Below are 23973 nucleotides of genomic sequence, written 5' to 3'. Positions count from 1 at the left end.
AAGCCATGCATGCTTTGCAAGGGAAATTCTTATTTGCTGTACCTAATTAGGCAGTCTTTGAAGCAAGAGCTATGAGAGCTGAGTGGTTGAGGGGACGTCAGATGGAACCATACTCTGTAGTAACTGAGAAAGGTCTGCAAGATCCAGTCCTTCCTCTGATGCACAATGGATCAACTCTTTGGCCTTCCTGTTTCTTTTTCAGCTTTTTTGGTTCTATCCAGAGATGTACATGTTTCATGTGAACCTCGGCTTACATGCAAGATTTTCATCTCTTACTTTTTAATAAGGGGACCTCTGACCAGTGCCCCAGACTTTTCTGATTTCATTTTTACCAGGCATATGGTGTTTCAGGAACTCACAAATCCCCTCTATTTTTCTTTGAGCCCTGGGATGAAGGGAGTCTAAGTTGGTTTTGTAAAACTTGTTTGTGTGTGTGTGTATTTATGGGATTATTTCAGTAACAGACTAAATATAATTGTCTGTACACACAGGTTTAAATGGACTGGTCCTCTTTATTATATCTTCTGTTTCTCAGTTTAGGCTGCTATAGCAAAGTTCCATAAACTGGGTGGCTTATAAATAACAGAAATATATTTCACAGTTCTGGAGATTGGAAGTCTGAGATCAGGGTGCCAGCATGGTCACGTTCTGGAGTACAGACTGCTGACTTCTTGTGTCCTCCCACGACAGGAAGAGAGGGCTAGAAAGGTCTCTGGAGTCCTTTTAATAATGGCACCAATCCCATTCATGAGGACTCCACCCTCATGATCTAATTACATCCCAAAGGTCACACTTCCTAATAACATCACACTGGGAGTTAGTATGTCAACATGAATTTTGGGGAGACACATACATTCAGTCCATTACATTCTTTTTCTCTTTGGTTCTAATACGTGTCCAAGCAGTAATAGGACCAATCAATTGCTTAAAGGACAGATATAGATGGAGTGCAGAATATAGGATTTTCCTGGATTGACTATTGCATCATCTAATTTGTAAAATATCTTATAAAAATTTGAGTTTCACCAACTCTAGGCTTTAAATCAAGGTCAACACTAGTCCAAAGGAAAAAGGAAAGCTGGCAGAAAATTGCTGGCTACAAATTGCCTAAACTACTGAAAGGAATTTGGAGAAAACTATCTTGCTAAGTCTCTCCATAGGTAAAATTTTTTAGTTCTACCCTTTCCCAAAGTTTGTTCTATAAGAAAATAATTCACAGGTTTAGAACTCTACAATGTGAACATGTTGGATTAATGCATTTCTAAAGCACATGAGATTATTAAAGTACACTTACAAGCAATGCAAGTCCTTAAAGAATTATCAAGCTTTAAAGTAATTCAACACATTTCTTTTAAAAAAATCTGTGTCCTGAATTGTTGTATCTTATGGCCCTTTAGTGGGTCCCCACCAGGAGGTGTCCAAACTACTTTGCCAGCCTTCCCAGTCTCCTTTCTATCTTCCCAGCTTGCAATATATTCATTGAACATAGTGTGCCACATGCAGCAAGAGGCTTTAAATATCAAGACATGACTCCTGCCTTCAAGGAATACTCAGCTCTTTAGACCAGCAAATTAATCAAAACTAGTTTTATTAGCTATCTGTTGCTATGTAACAAATTACCTCAAAACGTAGCAGCTTAAAACAAACATTCATTATCTCACAGTTTTTGTGGGTCAGGGATGTGAGTACAGCTTGGCAGTGTGGTTCGGCTCAGAGCGTCTCATGTTACAGTCAAGGTGTCGGTCAGCTAGGGCTGCAGTCAACTGAAGGTGTGAATGGGGCTGGCAGATCTGATCGCCCTCTCTCTCCCGGGGTCATTCTCAGATCTCAGCTCCCAGTTGGCTGTTGGCTGGATCCTCAGTTCTTCGACACGTGGACCTGTCCACAGGCTGGCTGAGTGCTCTGACAACGGGGCAGCTGGCTTCTCCCAGGGTGAGTACTCATCTATGAAGTAGCACCCTATCACTTCTGCAGTATCCTACAGAGAACACTGATCAGCCTGGGCTTAAGAAGGGAAGTACCCAAGGGTGTGAGGAGCCCTCTTAGAGGCTAGACAAAAACCAGTTTGTTAGTTTGTTTGTTTTTTAATATTCCTCGTCTTGAATAGTTCCATTCCTAGTATCCAGTTACTTAGTGTAAAATCTTTGGATTCAGTTTCTAGATGCTCCCTCTTACTAATACTAGACTAACAATCCTATTGATAGAACCCTATCAATCTACAAATTATAGAATCTCCTATCTTACTTCCCTTTGCACCTTTCATCCTTATTGTTACTGCTTTAGTTCTGGCCCTTAGCATGCACTGCAAGGGCATTGTCAATGATTGGCTCTTGTTTTATTTTATTCTCAAGTAGGTTGAATCATATGGAATTGCCATATTTGGAGCCAATTTTAGCAGTGTATTCATCAAATTGGACTGCCATAACAAAAATATCATAGACTAGGTGGCTTAAACGACAAAGATTTATTTTCCCATAGTTCTGGAATCTAGAAGTCCATGATTAGGGTGCTAGAATGGTCAGGTTCTGGTGAGGGTCTCTTCCAGATTTGTAGATGGCCTCCTGCTCACATGACCTCTTCGTTGGTGTAGAAAAAGAGAGAGATTGAGAATTTTGGTGTCTCTTCATTTTCTCATAAGGTCACTTATCCCATTATGAGGGCCCCGCCTTCATGATCTCACCTAAACCTAATTATCTCTCAAAGGCCTGGTTTCCAAATTTGGTCATACTGGGGGGCTTCAACATAAGACTCATGAGAGATACACTTCACAATTCATATAGCAGGCAACTTCAAATGATTCAACCTAACACTTATTTGCAAAAGTAATACATGTCCATGATAGTAAATAAAAAATATAAAAGATAGAAAGATGAAAATCAGTTCCACTACCTGGAGATAAGCAGCAGTTATATTTTTATGTATTTCCCAGTTTTTTAGTGTATATGCCTTTCTGAAGACTGGGCTCATACCATATCTTTAATTTTGTGTTCTGCTTTTTCATTTTACATTCTTCCTTGGGCAATTTTCCTTGTCATTGGACATCTTTAGAAACATTTTACATGAAAGTGATACATTTCACTTATTTAACCATTGCTTGTTAGTTGGACATTACAATGGTTTCTAATTTTTCATAAATAAGGCTGTGGGAAGGAATGTCACTGAGCATATACTTTGGTCCTGCGTGTCTCTTCTCTTACTGTAGATTCTTGGAAATAGGATGATTAGGTCAAAGGGTCAAAGGGCATGAACTTTTTTTATGTATTAACTGTTTAAGAGTTCTGACTTGATTTACATATTGTGAACAGCTATTGGGAAATTTGTCCTTTTATTATACCACTGGGATGAATAAGATGATGATGACGACAACGACGATGTTTATTGTTAATTTAACTTAGTAGTTTGACAGGCCAAAAAAAAAACTGTCTTATTCTTAACAGTGGCTTTCTCACTGATCTCGCTCCTGGAGTCATATTTTGCTCCTATCACGCCCCCTCAGTGCTGCTAGACAGATTTTTTTTTTTCCTCTAAAATTCAAACTTGATCATATTGCTTGCCTGGCAAAGCCAAACATTTGCTTTTCATTGTTTAACAGGTCAAGCTCTAGATCTAGAGAAAGGTTTACCAGACCTTTCAAAATACAGCTTTTGCCTACATCTCTGGTCTCCTTTTTAACCTCTCTTCCATATTCTCCTCTCCAGTAATATTAAACCACTCTTTGTTCTTTAAGATGCCTTGTTTTATACTATACTTCCTTTTCACGTGCCGTTCACTCTCCTTCTTGAGTATCTTTCCCCTCTTGCTTTGCAGCACTTACAAAGTCTGTTTAAAGAGAAGGCAGGAGATGGATGAGGTGTTCCATTCCTGAAAATGGGTGTGCTTGTGCTACTGTGATCAGCCCTATGCTGGGTCTTCCTGTGATCTTTGTCCCCACAGAGATGTGTTCCAGACCTTCCCAGGGCAACTAAACCTCTGCTCCCTTATGTCATGATGTGTCTTCTGACAATAATTTCTTCTGGGTAGCTTTTATACAATTTTTGTTGATTCTCCCTGGAGAATTATGTTTATGATGCCCTTCATAATGTCAAAGGCAATCTTGCAGTCCAATTCATCTAATTCTGTCTTCTCAAACATTTCTTGCAGGCACCATGAACTCCTATAAAACTTGCATTTAGCATGGTGCCGTCAGTTGGTTTGTTATGTGTTGTTAAGCATTGCATGTCAAAAACGTTTTCGTGGACACAAAATAAATTGCCACTACTGAACATAATGGCAGAAAGAGAAGCAAAAGCATGTATTTATAGGACATTAATTGAGTGGTAGAGTGCAATAATGGGGGACTCACATTCATTGGCTGACAGTTTCTGGTACACATTGCTGTGTTAATGCTTCCCACTTGTATGCCTACAAAAACACTCCAGACACGGGAAAGTTTTATTTACTTATAGTACAGTTTAATATATTGTCTTCATCTATGTATTTACATGTTTTAAAAGACATTATATAAAGTTATTTAAAGATATTATAGAGACAAATAGTTTCTTAACGAATTAGAGTTGAATGCAACATTGTTCAACATGGTATGTATTTTATAAGCCAAATCCTATTTGTATTTACAACTGTGCAAGTATCAGCCCCTCTAGAAAATCTTTTCTGACACTTCCTTTCCTCTGTACCTTTTATATAATAGATTTGTATTGATTTGTGATTTGCTGAAAGGTTGAGGTGATTTATGATAAATTACAAATGCCATCATCATGACCAAGCTCTGAGTCCGTCAAGGGATCATCGCAATGGATGGGATCTTAGATGTCATTTTGTTCAACCTCTCACTCAGCAGAAGTGGTATTGCTGGGAGAGGGTCACGTTATATCTGCTGGGACTTTCCATAGTTAGAAAATGTATCCGTCATGTTGTGTTGAAAAGTTCTCTTAGTGATAAACACTTACTGGTCTGAGTTTTAACCCTACAAAATGAGCCCAATCCCTTTTTCACAAAATAGACCTACTCATGGTTGAGACCAATAAATACATATACTACTTCCTCTTTTTCAAGGTAAGCATCTCCACGTCCTTAGATGACTAGAGTGAGTCTCATGCATGGTTTTGATGCTGGTATAGCAGAGGCTGATGTGGCTCCAGATCTTAAGAATTCCCAAGTTACAACTGCAAGGGAGACTATCATGCCTTTTCATTTCATTTTCCTATTCTGGGTAGTTTTAGAGTTTATTTCAGCTGAACTTTATGAATTAGTCATGACTCCTTTGACTGCAAGTCACAAAAACCTAATTCAAGCCAAATTAAATAAGAGAGGCTCATTCAACTGGCAAACCTGAAGGGTGGTTTCAACAAAATTGGATTCTGTGATGGAATTCCACCTAGGCCGTATTCCCTCTTTATCCTTTAGTTCTGTTTGCCCCCGTTTGACTTAATTCCTAAGTGGGTAACATCACCAGCAACCCCATGCAGACACCATTATAGCTTTGTGATCACAGAAGATGAGGGACCATTCTCCTCGATCTCTCTAACCAAACGCCTGAGGGAAATGGCCTAGCTTGGGTCATGTGCTCATCCCTGAATCAGTAATGTGGCCAAGTAGCTTGGAATGCTTTGGTCAAGCTTGTTTTCTGTGAACCCCACCTCCACCTGCCACTATGGGGAGGCAGCCCCATCAGAGCTTCTTGGATTGAGAAGGAGAACTGTAGAATGGGGTCAGGGCTGGTTATCCAAAGGAGGCGATCCTGGGAAATCAAGCATACATCTACCAAGTTATTGAACGGGTTATTCTAGAAAGGCCATGGCTCAAACATTCAAAGTCCAAAATGCAGAAGTGATAGGGCTGGACAACAGCAGGTGCAATGGTCAGGTAGAACATCTTTTTATAATATACAGACCATTTTCAACTCAAAGTTTCCCCAAGAGTACCTTAGAGTATCAGGACTCAAACCATATTTTATTGTAATATTGAGAAGCTGCCTACAATGTGCTTGGTTAGTATTTTTTAAAATGTCACTTTTCCTCAGGAGCACATTATATTGGTTTATAGTCATCATGCTTATGTGTCTGAGTAATACTTCATTGTTTGTAGCAAGGTCATACATTCTGCTCCATTTCTGAACCTGTTCTGCTTGGAAGATTCCCTCTTGTAAGACTCTTCTTTATGATATTTAGAAACTACGTGGAGAAATGGAGGCTGAGCTAGATTAAAGTTGTACAAATCTGATTAACATCATCTGCTCTGTTTCAAAGGTCAGGTGCACTCAACGAATTTACTTTGAAATTATTTTGTTTATTTTGTGGGCATATACATCATGAGCTTTCTAAAGGTCAAAAGTAGAGTTTGTTCTTGGATTCTAAAGCAATCTGATTTCCATTTACAGTATGCCTTGGTGACCCTAAATACAGAAGAAGCAGGCCCAGTTAAGTCATACTTCCAGTTTGTGTTTGGTTTAATTTTCTCATGAAGAAAATCTCTGCTAGATTAAGGCAGTGCTCAAATATCATTTTCCCTAAATTACTTTTATTTTCAACTAGGTCTGTAAGAGAATACTATTCATAAATGACACCTGAACTCTGAATGTCAGTTTGTGTCCATTCTGTTTTCAGTGATGTAGAGGCATTTTAGGTAATTTCTTATCTGGAAACTAGAGCAAAGGTCAGGCAAGTTAGGATTCCTGGGTCTCATTAACATTTACCTGGTAGGCGTCCTGAAGCTTCATTAATTCATATATGTAGAATCACTGTGTGCTTCATAGAGAAGAGGTTCCAATAAATTATACAGTCTTATTTACTACACAAAAAAGTCAAGAATCTATACGAAGTTACGATCACAGAATATTATTTCATTAATTATTTTAAATGATTATTTTTTTCTTATCATATGTACTTTACCAAGATAAAAAGAAAATCTCTCAGAGTATTTTATATTCATGTTCATTAACATTCTGGTGGAATAATAAACCTCAGAACGATTCATGTATGAATCAGTGAGGCATGGCTAATTACAGTTTTCAGCCACACAGCCAATAACATTCACCACAGAACACAGCAGCTGTTAAATACATCTCTCTGAATTTTTGTTGGGGGAGAATGGTAGGAAGTAGGAAGGTTGCAAATTGCAATTTTAAAATGTCTAAATATTTTAGGGGCTTGTACATTATAAATCTCTTTCAGGCAACTATTTATCACAGGCATGACATCCTGTTATCAAAACAGACAAAAACCCCACAGATTTGCTTTAAAAACAAAGTGAAACAAAACAAACAACGACAAGTCCTGAGAATGGACCATGTTCTATAAGGAAACAGAATAAATTTTTTGTAAAATTAGGAAATATGATTTACTGTTAATTGAAAAAATGCATTTTATGTTGAATTTTAGAAATGAATTTTCCTACTCCTCACAAAATCATCCTGATACTATGACTCTCCCCAGTCCAGAAATATTTAAAAAATGAAAATCTGAAAAGCATACAGAGGACATAGTAAAAGTTGAATGTGATGACTAAAATGCTCAAATTTAGAAACAATATTGTAATGTATATTCAAAATCTTGTCTACCACTTTTTTTTGTTTTGTTTAAAACACTTTTCCCTAATAGTATCCATATTAGTGAATACCCGAAGACTACAAGAATAAAAACATTAGGATCCACATTTATTATATTTTTTTTAACTTAAACTAGGGTTATTTCAATGGCATAACTAGTATATAGTAAAAAAACAATGTTCAGGAGTTCAGAATGGTATAAAAAATAATTCAGAATAAAGTACACTGCTAACCAATCCCATCTCATTCCTCTACTCGTTGTTCACAAACATTTGAGATGCTCCCAGAAATATTCTATGAAAGTGCAAGTACAGGTCTGCTCTCTCTTATTTGTAATTCTGAAATCCAAGAAGACCTGAAAAACCAAAAGGCTGGCCTGATATGGGGCTACTTACACTGTTTATTTATCCCATATTTGCTTTGTTGCAGAAATACTGTTTGATGATAGGGTGCTGCCCTAAGACTGCTTTAGGAGTCTTATACACTAGATAGAATAGGCATATATAATATTTCTAAGAACCAAAAAACTATTCATTTCCAAACCTCCCTTGTCCCAAAAGTTTGGACAAGTGGTTCCAGACCTTGCTAATTACAACTGACCCTTGGATAATGTGAGGGTTAGCGGCAATGACACCCCGCATGCAGTCAAAAATTCACATATAACTTTTGGCTCCCCAAAAAGTTAACTACCAATAGCCTTAAAAATAACACTGCATTATTACAATAAAGTAATCAATAAAGTAAGGAAAAGAAAATGTTTCCTCAAATTGTTGCAAATCTCCAAACATTTTCCTAATGTATTTATTGAAAAAAATCTGCATGTAAGTGGACCCACACATTTCAAACCTGTGTTGTTCAAGGGTCATCGATATATGTGTAACACAATCCTTTTATGTTTATACAGGTAGATCTTACTATATACACTGTCTGGCAAGTTCATGTATGGAATAGTTTAACATTTCCCTCTAAGACCTTACAGGGGCCAACACAGTCTGGCCTCTGGTGACATTTGACTTCATCTTCCATGGCTTTTCCTCTCATTCACTCTCCTTGCTGTTCTTCCAGCGTGCCAGGCGTGTTCCTGTCTTAAGGGCTTTGCACTTACTGTTCCCTCGGTCTGCAACTTTCTTCCACAGATTTCCTCATGGCTGGCCCGCTCACTTTGCTGAGATCATTGTTCAAATGACACCTCTTCAAAGAGGCCTTCCTGACCACCCTATGCAAAAGGCGGCCACCCATCATTTTCTAGCCCCTCACTTTGCATTTTTTAAATAGCATGTATCGACACCTATGAGACATTATAAATTTGTATATTGGTGTAGATCTGTCTTCTCTACCAGAAGTTCCATGAGGGTAAGACTTTTTATGACCATTTACTGTTGCATTCCTAGTACCTAGAACAATGCCTGCACAGTAGGTGCTCCATAAATATTTGTTGAATGTTTTGTTTCTTTTTGCCTAGAAGTTCAGTGATTCGTTTGATATTACGGGTCTCTCAATCGTTTTTATTGCTAACTAAGTATGCTTATGCAGTCATCATGAGCTGGCCCTTGAGACTCTTCCAGCCCCTTTCACAAATGCCCTACTTCCACTTTAGGTTATAGGCCAATAAATATACCTTGTCTGAACTCTGGCACTCACCATGTGCCTAGAACACCCTTTCTCCTTCACTGTAGCTAGCAGAATTGACTCATTCTGGCATCGACTTCTAAAGCATCACATAGACTTTTTTTACCAGCTTACGTGTTTGTGGTCTTCATGACAGTACAGTATCAGGGACTGTGTCTGGTTCATTGGTGACTCCCAGCCCCAAACAGAGTAGCCGTGGCTTAGAGTAGCCCTCAATACACGAAAAACTGGGCTGAAATGAAGTTGCATCCCATTCCTCACTAAGTCCTTTACTACAGAAATATATTGTTTAATTTTTAGGAAATGCTTTTAATGGGTTTTATTCTCTAGAATGATAAAATGCCTTTAAAGCTGCAGTGAATCCAGGGCAATGTGTTTAGAGGCATAATTTCTTGAAAGAGAGTGATGAAAAATCAAAGCTTATCTCTGAGCAACCCTACTGAGATCACAGCTTGGACACTGAGCTTAGTTTTATGCACCTTATGTTCTAGGTAACTGGAAGATGATTGCAAAAGATGGCACTAAGAAGGATTAAGTGTGATTATTTATGAGGCATAGTTAAAAGGAGACAGCATGCATATGTTCACTAACCATAGGGAATAGACCAATCTCTAAATATCTGATGAACAAATCCACCCAAGGAATACATTTAACATAGAACAACAAAGGAATGAATAAGATGAGAGAGTAAAAAGGGGAAAAATTTAGAGAATTTTCAGCATATCAGGAGATGGTTCTTATCAGCAACGAGATTTCTCCAACAGCAGCCAAGAGGCTGAATGATTATGGGCTGACACATTTGTGAAGGAGATGGGAGCTTTTGGGTACAGCTGTGTCCCAACTTTTCTATACTTTGTAATACAAAAACAATGCATCTTTTTTTCCTAATGAACTATTTTTATGTTAGATATGAGATTTCCAATTAAACAAATGTCCTTAAGATTTTTGTCTGAAGGTCTGAATTATGACCTGTAACATACAATTGAAGTGAACTATGGAGAGGGCTGAGCTTTTTGACTTCAAGGCCTTTCTAGTTTTGAAATGGTTATCATGGTAAAGATTTTGTATTTCCTGTATGCTGGAAGAGAATGCTGTTGGTAGTAACTAAAATAGAAGACTGTGTGACTGTTAGGGTTTCCACACATTAGGATGGTCCAAAGTTTGTGATAATGGGAGGTTATTGCAGGGCTACTTTCTTGATGGTGATAGCTGAACATAATGAATGGTACAAATGTCAGACCCTCCTAGTACTCACCCTGACTGCTTTTTATGGCCATAACGTAGTCATTCATTGAGTGCCTGCTACTGAAAACGACAAGAAAGTTTTGCCTTCATGGAGCTTACATTTTATTTGGAGACAGATGATAAATAGAAAGACAAATAAACGGTGACTGTAATTTCAAGTAAAGCTATTTGCCAAGAAGAAGTTCTTTACATGCACAACCAGAGGTCTTTCTCAAAATTGTCTTCTAGGTCAAATAGACCTAGAAATTAATGTGAATTTCTCAAATATCCAAAGCCCTTTATTTGTGTTTCTTCAATAATGAAATGAGCAACACATTGTCTCCAGCAATATTTCTTTAAGTGCCTTTTTCTCCTTTTCTTGATCTCCTTCCTCCCCTTTCTGCCAAAACCAAGTCCCACTGAAGCCTCTCCGTAAGTCTTCAAAGAGTTCCCAGTGTGAAAGAGGATTTTGTTGTAGTTTTTATTCAGTTTGTGTGTCTTAGAAATACTTTAGAAAGTACTGTTTATTTTAATTGTTTATATGATTAAGTTACAGGGTTATAGGCTGCTTGCTTTTTATTATTTTTTTATGCATGTAATTAAGTATTACATTATTCTTATTCTGATAGTCTCTATAATTTGAGCTTGTGTGAACTAAAGCCACCTGTAACAGATACCATTGGTGCCCCACCAGTACCCTCTATTGCCTTACCATTTCAGGGCATAGCAGCCTGAATTCCGATCACAGCACCTGTATCCTTGGCTTTCTCTGGTTACTGAAGCAACTCTGCCCTCTCATACAGCATGCTTGAAGAACCAGGTACTTAGCTCCTGAATGCAGCCCCCAGTCAATGATTTATGGGAGTTAGTGTTTAAACAACCTAGTTGTTTTGTCCTTTTATGGGATAGCTCAGTCTAAGGTGTGTGTTCCACCTTGTTTCCTAGAGTTCCTCAAGATGATTAAGCTCCAATCATCCTTGAAGTCACATGGTTTTTTTGTCTGTCTATCCCTCCCAATTTCACTTCCCTGTTCTCCTACTGGTATTTCCTGAGATCACTTCCCATATAAATTAGTTGCACTTGAATACCTCTCAGGATGTGCTTCTGGGAGAACTCAAGCTAAGATACCATCTCCAGGTTCTTTGTTAGTCAAGTTGAAGATCAGACAGTCATCTCCCCACTGACTGTCTTGGCACTTGGAAGGTCTGGGTCCAAGGCAAGTGCCATGTCTTAATGCTCTTTGTGACCGTATTGCTGAAGGTCATGGCTGACCTTGAGCCCAGCAGCCAGCATCATGCACAGCTGAAGTAATACGTATATGGTTATGCTAGGTTGCCTGACAATGGTTTAATAATCATTTAAGTAAGTGCCTGACAATGTACCACTGTTTAGATCCTGAGTATGTCCATGACATTTGCCTTTTGATTGCTGAGTAGAAAATGTAATGATTATAGGCTGATACTTTCTCAGGAGGAGAGTCTAGTTGTTGAGCTTTCCAGTTTCATATGGTCCAGTGATTTACTCTACATTTAGTCTGGCTGCTGACACACGTTGAAATCTCTCATGCCGGTCAGCTTGAGAAAAGCTGGGGCTGCTGAATCAATGCTCATAAAACCTAGAAAGAACTGTTGTATTATAGAAAACAACCCCAGATTGAGAGGTTAGGCCTGGGGTTTTAATTTCTATGCCCAAAATTAGTCTGTACATATATTGATCACATTACTGCTGTTTTATGTGTAGTTTTCAATTTCACCTATTCACAATTCTTTACTATTTTATGTAGCCATGGTGTCTGTGTGATAACCTGTAAACTGGCTATAATCCACAGTGACATTCTCTGAGAGTCAAGCTTCCTAGGACATCAGTATTTCACACCAGGATATTTTTTGGGATACTTTGCTACTCTCTGTGGGGATCAAACATCAGGAAGGATGAGAGATCTAGGACTTGGTGTAATCACCTGTATCTAATTAAGCAGGTCAAAGAAACAGAGAGAGGAAAATAAAACAAAAAAGGAGATGGTGGCAGGCAAAGTAGGAACATATCTCAGGGTTTGTCCAAGTGTAAATGCTCTGTTTCTCCTTTTGAAATTTAAAAGATTCCTGGCAAATATCTCTTCTTCCTTGGCTCTAGGATTGGGAGGGGAGAGTAGAAAAGGGGAGGAGGCAATCTTAAAGAAGACAGGTCACCGGAAGGAAGAGTGTGGTTTAGTGGCAAGAGTCTGAAGGCCAGAATTCTAGTCTCTGCTTATGAGACATATGACCTTGTGCAATTATTTCTGTAGCTTGCAATTACATTAATTGCAAAATTAAGTTTACCTCTCATAGTCTGCTAAACGAGGAATATATTGAGGTTAGGAATGGGGTCTGACTTAATTTCTCCAGCACCCCAAAGAATATATTGAATGATTTTGAATTTGAAAAGGGAGCAAATGCAAGGACCCCATGATGGTCAGAGATGGATTTAATTGATCTGTACCAAAGAAAGGGAGAATAGAAAGGCCACTTTAGCTTTCATTTAATTATTCAAATGTTGACTGAGTGCCTGCTGTATATGTACACTATATATACTTTTGGTGGTAGGATATTGCAGCAACTGGAACCCGCATATGCACAGATCTTTCATTCTACAGGGAAAAACGATAAAAAGATTAATAAATAAATTATATACTAGTGCTTCATAACGACAGGCGCTAAGGAGAAAAATAGCACACAAAAAGGAGAAAGTAAGGGACAGGGAGAATTGTGATGAATTTTAGCTGGGTTGCCAGGAAGGCCGAGTGTAGTCGTAAACTGGATCAATAAGGGATTGCGAACCAGCTTTCAGAGAGAAACCCAAGGAATGGAAGGTTTAGGAATCAAGAACCATCCAGAATGAGAAGTGACAGGAAATCCAGCCCCTGGCGAGGGAGGGTAAATTAAGCCAAGAAAAGAAAGAAAAATGGAGAAAAGAAAGAAAAATGCATCAGAGCCTAAAGAATATCTGCTTTTCCATTTGGAAAAAAACCAAAGATTGTGAGATTTATGACAAATCTCTCCTTTCACAGTGACTCCCACCCTCAGCAACTCTCCAGAGACAGTGTTTCCCGCCCGTGAATCAGGTCCCTCTGGTTTTTGATTGGCTCGGGGTAGGCGCATGCTCTATGCTTATTGGTTTCTGCGCCTGTCCCACGACGAGCGGCCATCTTGGGTCCCGCCCTTGTCGCAGGGCCATCTGGGAACTGTAGTCTCTTCTCAGCTCCGTCCCGTGGCGGTATCTCTTAGCCACCGTTCCCGGTCCCTCAGGCGGCCACCCCCGTGTGTACGCGCCCAGGCGCAGCTTGTGCCCCGCGCTCCCTCCCTCTGCCTTTTACTGCCCAGCTGCCAAGATCTTGAAAGGTAGGGGCAGGGGGCAAGCCCAAGTCGAACAGTGTTTCCAGGGCGCGGGTCTTGTTTCCTTCCACAAGCGTCTAGTCAGTACCGCGGCGGCCCGGGGAGTGGGGGCTGAGCGTCTGTCCCGCCGGCCCGCCCTCCTTCCGGGCCTTTCCGGGCCGCGTTCTGAGCACCGGCCCCAGTCCTTATCCGTCTCTCCTCAGGTGCATTTTATTAGTGGGCACACTGAGGCACGAGGCCATGCCAGCAGTTCCAGGGGCGCCTCAGCACCTGGGCCTGGTGGTGTAGTTGGCACAGGTCACTTTTGGATGGTTTCAGTTTCATAGGCAAGTAACAGGAATCTGCCTCAACAGAACTGTTTAATACCCAGCTCTGGGTTCCCCAAAGGGAGCGGGTTGTACACTTTGCCCAGGACAGGAGCCAAGCAGGGCATAAGACAGGCAGTATTTGGGAATTTTACGTTTGATATTTAGGAAACACAAAAAAGCATCGAATTCGTTTTAGTGCGCGTAGTCTGTTGGACTTCCTCAACACCTATTTTATGACTTAATGGTGTTTTTATATGAAACGAAAATATTCGTGGATTTCAAAGATATATTCATGGCGGGGTGGTGGGGTGTAGGAGGGCGGGGAGGAAAGGGTCCAGTTAGTGGAACTGGAGCTGAATCTGCAGCTTCCTCTTTAGGACCAAATTGCCTCTGCCGCATGACCTTGGACCAGGCAGTCACAGTACTTTATCTGGGAAAGAAGAGCTTAAAGCTCCCTCCCAAGTGGCCCACGGATGCTGTCTGGAGCCTAAATGTACATGATTGTGCAAGTCTGCTCGTTGCAAACAATGTTTTATAATTCTGGGTCCCTCAGAAATGTGCTGAGGACCAGCAGAAAATACGCCCAATGACTGTTTTAGAGAGGCTTTCAGCTGCGCTGGGCCGTTGACTACCGAGAGCGGCCCACATGCACCTGTTAGCTGGGCGTGCCAGCTCTCCCGCCTCGACCTCCTATCTACGGCCTGGGCAGCGGAGCCTTCTGGGAGCTGGTGTCCCACCCTTTGTTTCCCAGCGGGCTGGTACTCTGTCTCCCAGCATGCCACGTGGTGTGGCGAGGTGTCTCCTGGGAGTTGAAGTCTCACTCCCAGACACCTGTGGGTCAGCCCTTTGATTTGGAACTACAACTTCCACGTGGCCCTGCGATTTTGCGGCGAGCTGGGACTAGAGAAACGTGTTTAGTAGAGATGTCTTTTATTGCCATGTTCATCAGCGTTTATCGTATATGCCTTTCCAAGTATTAGGTTGGGAGTTACTGTATACGCTTTTCCAAGTATTAGGGAATATGCATGCTTTCAAACACATCTAACACTCAACAGTTAGAGTATGTTTACATGATCTCTTTTGATAATACAGTATCTCCCATTTGCAGATGAGGAAAGCACTAGAAAAGATGAGTTGTTCACGGTCACACACCTAGTAATAAAATTTAATATGCATTTATCATTTAATGCTTATAAATTTAGTGTAGTGAATATAATTTATCATAAATACATTATAATTTAATTATACGTAATTAGTTGTTATAATTTAATCCTCTCAATAGCTAGATGACAGAACCGTTTTTATGTCAACGTCACATATTAGAAAACTAAGGCTAAGAAAGTTGAGCAATTTAAGCTAACTCAGCTAGTGAAGAGAAGTTCTGGATTGTAACCTAGACTGCTTAACAGTCTCTGCTTAGAAAAAGACCCTACCTTCTAGAGAGTGAGTGAGCCCAACCTTTCTGAGTACAGAATTTGGAATATTTCCATTATGCCATGTTGTCTCTGTAGTTAGACACTAAATGTTAGAGCTGCAAAAACCTTTGAGATCATTTAAATCCAATGCAAAGACCTTGGAACAGTTCCTGGCATATAGTAAAGGTTCCACAAATGTTAGCTATATATAGCTTTATAATACCTTTATTTTAAAGATAAGGAAACTGGTCCAGGTGGCAAAGGAGTTTTTCCCAAGGTCACACATTTGGTTTATGTCCGAAATGAGAGTAGACACAAACATCTTATTTCCAAGTCCAGAGTTATTTTCATTCTCTCTGTAGTCAACTAGGAGCATCAGATGTGAAGCTATATAGATAATGGTTTCTTCCCTAATTTGTTCTTCACAGGCCACAGACCAGGACCAATTGTTTTAAAGTATCTTTTCTTATTATTGGTAAGGTTTTAATAGTGCATTAATTCAGTAAATGTTTTTTGACACTCTTTCTATGCTTGTCTATCTTTAGGTGCAGGGCCATATGGATGAAAAGTATCTAATGGGATAGGGCTTGAAATACTTTGTAAATAATCTAATCTCTTTCATTTTATAAATAAGGGAAGTGAGATACAAACTGGCCCAAGGGCTTCCTCTCATGCCCTTGTGTCAAAAGCATCCTATTTCTGCAAGGAGGCCTCATAGTACTGCATGTGATCTTTCAAGCTTCTTTTGTTTGCTGCCTTTGGCCTAGCCTTATTCCTGTAAATGTTTGGTGGAATGCTTTAGGAAGCGTTTCTGTGCCCCCTTTTTTATTTATACATACATGTAGCTTCAGTATGCTCCATTTCTGTATTGGGAATTAGTCTTATTTCGGTTCCCAATACTCTTTTCTCTTTTGTTCTTTCAGACCCTTGAGAACAAAATCTGACACTGTTTTCATTCACATACGTTAAAGTGTAACTCTCTCATATGGGGTATCAGAAATGAATACATGAGTTCTTTGAATTGTTTAAAATTTTTGCTTTAGATGACAGTGCTCTTTTCAATTATGTATTCACAGATGTAAAGCAGGTAACTCTCATCTTGTGTGTGAAAGATGATTTATGCATATTCAGATAATGAAGTAACAGTTTTATAAATTACTGGCTAAACATTCCTGAAACATTCATTAGCGGAGACCTTCTCCCCATCACTTCCTGTCCCCCATAGCACTCTCTCAACTGACAGTTTGATCATTCAGCTTCTAGCACAGTGCCTGAACCATTGGTAGACACTGAAAAAAAATTTTGTGGAATTGCATTTATAAACATCCCTGAGCCATGTTCCCACATTCTTTTCTTGAATCTCAGTTTTCTCTTTTAATGTAGAAATGTACCTTTGAGATATAAGATGTAGCAGGTTACTTTCTTTTCAATGTCTACATTGCAAAGAAAAATCAGCCTTTGAGACCATCCTCCAGGGGCTGTTTCTTTGGGAATGTCCGTATCTGTGATTTCTCGGATGAGACAGTGATCTAAATAGCTAAAGATAGCAGAGAAGCAATACAGAGTGGTAGTCTGCAGGCCTATGATTTAAATCCCAGCCCTGCCTCCTAGGCAGGTCAGTTAGCCTTTATTTTTTTTTATGTAAAACAGGGATAATAGTAATAAGCATTTCTACCTCACAAAGTTATGATAAAGAGTGTGTGTTTAAAGCTTTGAGTATGTTGTCAGGCACTCAGTAACTGGTATTTAATAGATAAATAGTAGATCTTTGTTGTTAATGTAAACCCGATATATGAAAATATATTACATTTACTCCAACTTCAAACTTGAGGCAGGTAGCTATTTTATAAAAGGATTTACCTTTTGTTTTCTTAGAACAGTAAGCTTGGGTCACATTTAAAATATGGTAACTCACAACTCCTCGTAACCCATCTTGTCTGCACAGAGACATTTTCTTGTGTGGGTGGAGAGATGGTGAGGCTTTTGGCTCTAGCTTGCCTGCTGAGAGATCTCTGATCTATGGTTCCATCTGTATATTAAATCTTGGGTTGAAAAGCAGCCTGCTCCTTGCAGTGTGACCTCTGCCCACTTCTAGAAAGCACTGGGCCTATCCTAGGAGCCTCGGGGTTAAAGTGAAGCCGTTGTCATCCAGCTGCTGAGTAATCCTGGGGCAATGGCCGTGTGGACATGGCAGTGCTGCTTTCCAAAACTGACAACTTCAGTAGCCATGAGGTTACTGATAAAGCGGGCAGTTAGAGACAAGGGGTAATGCAGGGGACAGGGAGGGAGCAATGGAGTGAGGATCACAGCAAGAGCAAAGAGCGGACGGACGAAGGAAACAGCTGAGCCCCTCAACATCTTAAACATGTATTTATTCATCACATTTATCCTGCTCCTAGCTCTGTGCTAGGTACTGCGCTGTCCTGCACTGGAGATACAGCAGTGACTGTGGCTGGTGTGGAGGTGGTCATGGTGGTGGGTGGTGGTATGTTTTAGGCTGGAAAGAACTTGAAGGATAGGAGAAAGGGTGGAAGGGAGGGAGGGAAGAGGGGTTGTTGGGATTTGATGAGTGAAGGTCTCTGGGGTGTGAAAATCAATGGATGGGGGTGGTGGGGGATGAGACTACAGAGACAAGTATGGGCTGTACTTTGCAGAGTCCAGTTACCTATCTTGTAAAACAGTTTTGGACATTATTCCAAAAGCATTTGGGAAATGATTTAACAGTCTTAAGTGGGGAAATCAAATGACTTTTTCTTTTTTAACGTAGAGATGTAGTATGATGATGAATTTGTGAGAGGTAATAGTTGATTTGGGAAAACCAGGTAAGTCTGTGCTTCTTTACCTATAATGTGCATATGAATCTCCTGCTGATCTTAAAATGTGGATTCTAATTCGGTATATCTGCAATGGTGCAGAGATTCATTATTTCTAACAGACTGATGCTGCTGGTCTATGGTACTTTAAGTAGCAAGTACTTAGGAGACTGTTTGAGTGTTTAAGAGCAAAAGACCTTGATTCTAATCTTGGTTCTAACATTTGACTTGCTGTGTAACTTTGGGGAAAGTGTCCTAATCTCACCAAGCTTCAATTTCCTCATTATCTGTGAAATGGGGGTAGTAATTCCTATTGCAGAACATTGTTTTCAGTGAGGTAACATGTGGGAAGCGCTTAACACAGTAACTGATACTCAGTGAATAGTAGCTTTGATTTTATTCTTATTGTTATTAATAAAAATCACAACTATATATGCACCCTGTTCCTTGTTTCCTTGTTTATCTATTTTGAATAGTAAGTGGAATAGGTTACCTTTAATTCTGCTGTTTTCGTTTCTGTCTTACCTATGAAGTGTGAAATTTTTTAGACCTTCGTAAAGATTTGAGTATTATGGGCAAATAGATACATTCCTCTCTCACAACTGATTCTCTTTAAATTTGATGGAAAAAAATCTGTGATCTTTAAAGTACCATCTTATATCTGATTAAGATGGGAATTTGAGGCCCTTTGCTTCCTAATGTAAATTTATTTAGCCCAATTATAGTGCCTCTTTTTTTTACATAATTTTAGTCTGTTTGGATTGCTTTCCACCCAGTGATTCTCAGCCCTCTTTGCAAGTTAGAATCGCCTGGGGCTGGTTGCATCCCTAAAAATTAAATCAAAGTGCTGGAGGTGAGGCAGGCATTGGTATTTTCTTTTTTCAGTTTCCCAGGTGATTCTGAAGTACATTTAAGAATGAGAACCAGTGATTCTAACAACAGAGCATCATGAAATGAATCAGCTACCATCTAATAGGTGAAAGGCATGTGTGGGGAATGAAATATCAAGAAAGTAGCATTTTGAAGGTTTTGGGAGTAAAAAGAGATATAAACCTCATCACAAAACTCCTTTGGAATTGGATGAATGAACTATAGGTTGTGTCCTGGGTTATTTCTGAGGTTAATTACCAGGGACCCTTCCATTCAGCTCCCCCCACACTGCCAACACACCTTGTATCTCTTGTATGTTTTGCTTACCTGAGTCAGAATTCTCCTTAATGTAGAGTTTCAGGCTGTTTCTCTTCCTAGTATTCAGTATGTTCCTTTCCTCATAGCTGGAAAAAACAAGCATTAACCCCTTAAGAACATGTTTAAAAGAAACTGTGTTACATGCTTTTGATGCCGGGGTTCTTGTTTGTGGAGTTGAAGTTTGTGAACTTAGCAAACACCCAAGGTAGGAGAGCCAGGGAGAGGCTTTTATTTAGAAATAAAGTGAGAGGAAAGAGCTCCTGACTCATGCCAGGAGGGGACAAGAGAGCCCAGGGTGGTGCTCTGTCTACTAGGGGTTTTATAGGCAGATGAGGATTTTTGGAGAACTTGAAAAAAAAGCTTAGGGATGTGGACTTATTAAGTGGCCCTAGGATATTCAGAATTAACTTGATGTAAGTAACCTCCTGCTCTGTTGATTTCTCGCTGAGATACCAGCATCTTGGTCTGGGGGCATATGAAACAAGGCCACCTGCTCAGCCTGACCCCAAGGTGGGCTGAGGCATTGTTTGCTGAAGAGTAAGTTAAGTGCAATCTTATTTTTAAGGTGGAATCCTTCTTGCCTTTTACTGTGTAATGGCTGGGCCTGCAGCTAAGTTAGTTTGCCCAGTTTGCAAAACCACTTCATCAGATCTGAAGGAGGAAAGACAGCACATAGGCCTGGGCCTTTTAGCATGTTAGAGTGAATCTTACATATGATTATAAATGAGCATAATAAGAACATGTGCTTCTCCTCTTTATCTGGGGTATGTTAACTGATCTCACTGAAGAATGACTCTAGAGCTGAATGTTTAACACATTAGTAGGGGGTTTGTTTGCATGTAGTTACATTGCTCTGACTGCAAATATCCTGCCTTGCTTTTTCCAGAGGCCCTTACCCTACTCAGACTACACCCACAGTCCCTGTCTCACTTTCATGAGCTATGGCCCCATTATTGAAAAGGTTTAAACTATTGTTCTGGTGAAATACAACTCATTTTTATTAGTAACATTCTTACATGGTAATTCAGTAGCTTGAAATGAACCACTTCCAGAGAGCCTATTATTTTATAGTTACCCCAGCCTCCATTTCAGGCAAAATATTTAAGCTAATTTGATTAAATATCTTTAATTTGCTGGACTGTCCATAATATATAGGGACCTTTCTTGGATTTTTTTTTCCTTATAGAAAGTGTTCATACTTTTGTTTATTTGTATCTGAATATTTATATTTAAAACCTTATATCCAGTGCTCATGAGCATTCTTGGCCTGCATTTGTTACCCTGTACCGTAATTTCATTTTTCAGCATTTTCTGAGCTTTTCTCCTGACTAGGAGGCCATTTCACTATGTAGTTTTATTTTTCTATTTAGTTTATTGTGTTTACTCAGTAGTAAAATAATGGGGAAAAGTCTTTTTGTTGGAGGGTTTAATATTGGTAAAATATTTTAGGGATGTTGTGTGTGTGTGCTGAGTTTTCTTTTAATGACAAACAAGTAGAAATAGAAGAGAAAATTGAGAAACTGGTAAGAAGTTCACAAAAGGCACACGCTGACAATATTCTGGACCTTAAAGACTCTTTCTGAGTAGTGTCCTTGATTTACCTCTTTTTATTAACAGTGAGGTTTCCATTAAAATTCAGTATATTTTTCAGTTTCACAGACGCACAGCTATTGGCACTAAAACCCATCGTAGATGATGTGGAAGTAGCAGTACTCCCTCAAGAGGTTTAATGCAGGCATATTTTAGTTGGGCACAGGCTGGAGGAGAGTATGGTCTGGAGTCATTTAACCCCTGAAGTGTGTGGTATGTGGTAAGAACAAAATCTTCATTTTCTGTGAGACTTCAAGTCTTCTTCCCATACCTTCAGGTTTGAAACAAACAAAAAAACCTTGCTGTTGTCTTAAGTCTCTACCTGCTTGATTGTGCCAGGAGAAGTTTAAGAGGTGCCTCGGAGCAAGGGTTTGTGTATATGTGTGAAGGCAGGCAGGGGAAGAGGCGGGAACCTGCTGGATTAAGGTGGTTCCTCTCAATCCTGGAGCACTGGCAATTCCTGTTCAACCTCTCCCAGGAATGAGCTTGGGGAAGCAAGAGGTAGTGATCCAGAGGAGAGTGGGGAGCAGGGAAAAGCAAGAGGGAGAAACAAATGCAGATGGTGTGGACGAGGTGTAACAACAAAAAGATGGTAGGGTTGGGAGAAGGGAAAGTTTTTGGTTCTACAAATGCATGTGCGAACGGTGCCCTGTGGAGTTGTGCTGTACACATCTCTCAGTGCTGTACACAGAGATGCCCTGATTAATGGGAGGTGCTGACCCCTTCAGAAGAAGGCAAGTGATATTGGGGATACAAAAACAACAGGTGGCTGCTGCAGTTTGAAATCCCAGTTGCTAAGCTCTGCTTGCTAATGGGGTAAAAGACTAGGAGGCTTCAGCAGCCAGTGGCTACAGATAACATCTGCAGCTGAGGCCCTCCCTTGGCCCCTCTGTGCAAGGCAGAAAGCTGCTTCTGAGCAATGGTTTCCTGTAACCTCGTGAACTTCCAAGAGGCAACAGACCCAGGTTTCCCTGGCCTAGAGGAATAAGCTGCGTTTGGCTTCCTAGTGCAGATGAAATAGCTGAGCTGTGGGTCAGGGACTGGCTGGAACTCTGTGCAAGGGTCCTGGTGGGGCCTGAAGCTTCTGTGTTGCTAACAAGCTCCTGGGGGATGCTGATGCTGCTCGTCCATGGGCCTCACTTGCAGTAAGCAGGGTTCCAGTTCTTTGTGGTGTCTAGGATGTCACCATTCTGTTTTAATGCAATGGTAGTGAAAATCAAGAACAGAGCCCTTGCTGTAGGGGTTCAGAGGAACAGAATGGAGGGACTGGGGAAGGAAGTAGAGCAGTTTGGGGCCATCTGTTGATTGGTGGAAGAAGAGATAACATAGCCTTTATATGTTGGAATCATAGGTTCAAAGGAGTTTTAAAACGAGTTTGAAGGAAGTTACTGGATTCATTTAGTCTAGTCCTCTGTATTTGCAGATTTGGTAAGCTGGTCCTAGAGAGGGGAAATGACTTGCTTTGGGTCACAGATGGAGTCAGTGGCAGAATTTCTTAGTTCTGTGTAGGTTAGGTCCTGTGTCTTCTGCTTCCTTGACTTCCTATACTTTTTTTACAGCTTTTATTTGACCTCTAATTTTTAATCAATGCCTCTCTTTCCTCTGGACAGTAAGCTCCATGAAGGCAGGAGTAGTGGCTATTTTGCTAATGCCACCTCCCTAGCATCTGATTTCTAACTTAGAATTTGGCGTTGCACTTTGCACTGTGCCACCTACTTCTGAGCAGGCCCCCATTACTTCTCTGGTTCACTGAGTATTGGTTGCACGGGGACTATAGGTAAGTGAAATCTGTTGAAGTCCCATACCTCAGCTCCTCTTACCATTTCTTGAACTTGTACAGCCTTACATCTCCTCTCCTTATTGACCTTGTTTATTGCATTAATATTGTCTATTTTCCCTCTGTAGAAAGTCTGTTCCCCGAGGTCAGGGATCTTTTCAGTATTAGTTCTTGCTCTATCCCCATGCTTTAAGCAATGCATGGCCTATGGTAGACAGAATGAGTCACCTCTCACCATTGCCATCAAGATCTGAAAGTCTAGGTCACCTGAAGGCTGCTGCTCCATGCAAATGGTTATTTATGCTGTGCAGATAATAGGAATTTTCAGATGTTGGGGAGTCCAGATGGGGCTCATAAGGAAGGGAGTATAGAGAAAAGGCTACTCTCTGACTCTGAGGACTGACTTGTGGCTTTCCTAATAAGCTGGGTAATCTCGAGCAAAGTACTAACCTCTCTGCATCTTACATTTTTGTAAAATGAAAATGATAATGCTACTTAGCTGTTAGAGTTGTTGTGAAGGTCAAGTGGGATTGTTGATGTAAAGCATGCCCTGCACAGTGCCTGACAGGTATTCAGCACTTAGTAAATATTACCTGTGACTGGTGTCATTAAACTTGGAATGTTGCTCTGTTTACTATTGCTGGCTAGTTGTTAGACATGTGTGCCAGTTTTCACTTTGAAAACCAGAGCTAGGTCTTTCAGAGCTAGTACTGTGTTATTTTGTGACTGCCAGTTTCTCTTTGGGCATCAAATCAATCTAGAGGCCATCAGTGCTGGCCATATGGAATTTACTGAAAATGTTGCTGAACGGCCACCCAATGTTCAGCACACAAAAAAATGCTGGTTGATGTTAAGACAGAGGAATATAAATCAGAAAATAAACACATCCAGTGTATTGTAATATTTAAATGCCTTCTCATAAACACTTAAGATTCTCATTAGTCCAATATCAGAAAAAGTGATAAATATTAATATTTGTCATCAAAGGAAAGCTTAGAAATCAGAGTAAACAAGTGTTATATTTCAAGGATTATATAATGCTGAACGAATTTTAATCCAACACCTCCAAAACTAATTTTTAAAAATTTCTCTTTGAGACAGTTTAATTAATTAAT

At 40.0% G+C, this 23973-nt stretch overlaps 1 protein-coding gene across 16 annotated transcripts in view; it reads left to right on the top strand.

Annotated features, from left to right (window-relative positions):
- Window positions 1-1913: 1913 nt before the first annotated feature.
- The window catches only part of FHIT (fragile histidine triad diadenosine triphosphatase), a 1286968-nt gene continuing 1264908 nt past the window's right edge, over window positions 1914-23973 (top strand). For 12 of the 16 annotated variants that reach the window (XM_073230799.1, XM_073230806.1, XM_073230807.1 and 9 more), the window contains exon 1: window positions 13618-13773. The gene's annotated coding sequence lies outside the window, so the exon portion shown is untranslated. Of the gene's footprint in view, window positions 1933-13616; window positions 13774-17784; window positions 17858-23973 lie in introns of those variants that run through there. The other 4 variants (XM_073230809.1, XM_073230789.1, XM_073230796.1 and 1 more) reach the window with 4 other exon arrangements.

Source organism: Manis javanica, chromosome 3 (genome assembly GCF_040802235.1).
Source record: "Manis javanica isolate MJ-LG chromosome 3, MJ_LKY, whole genome shotgun sequence".
NCBI classification, from domain to species: domain Eukaryota; kingdom Metazoa; phylum Chordata; class Mammalia; order Pholidota; family Manidae; genus Manis; species Manis javanica.
Note: the sequence above shows the minus strand (reverse complement) of the source record. Positions and strands in the feature narration are given on the sequence as shown.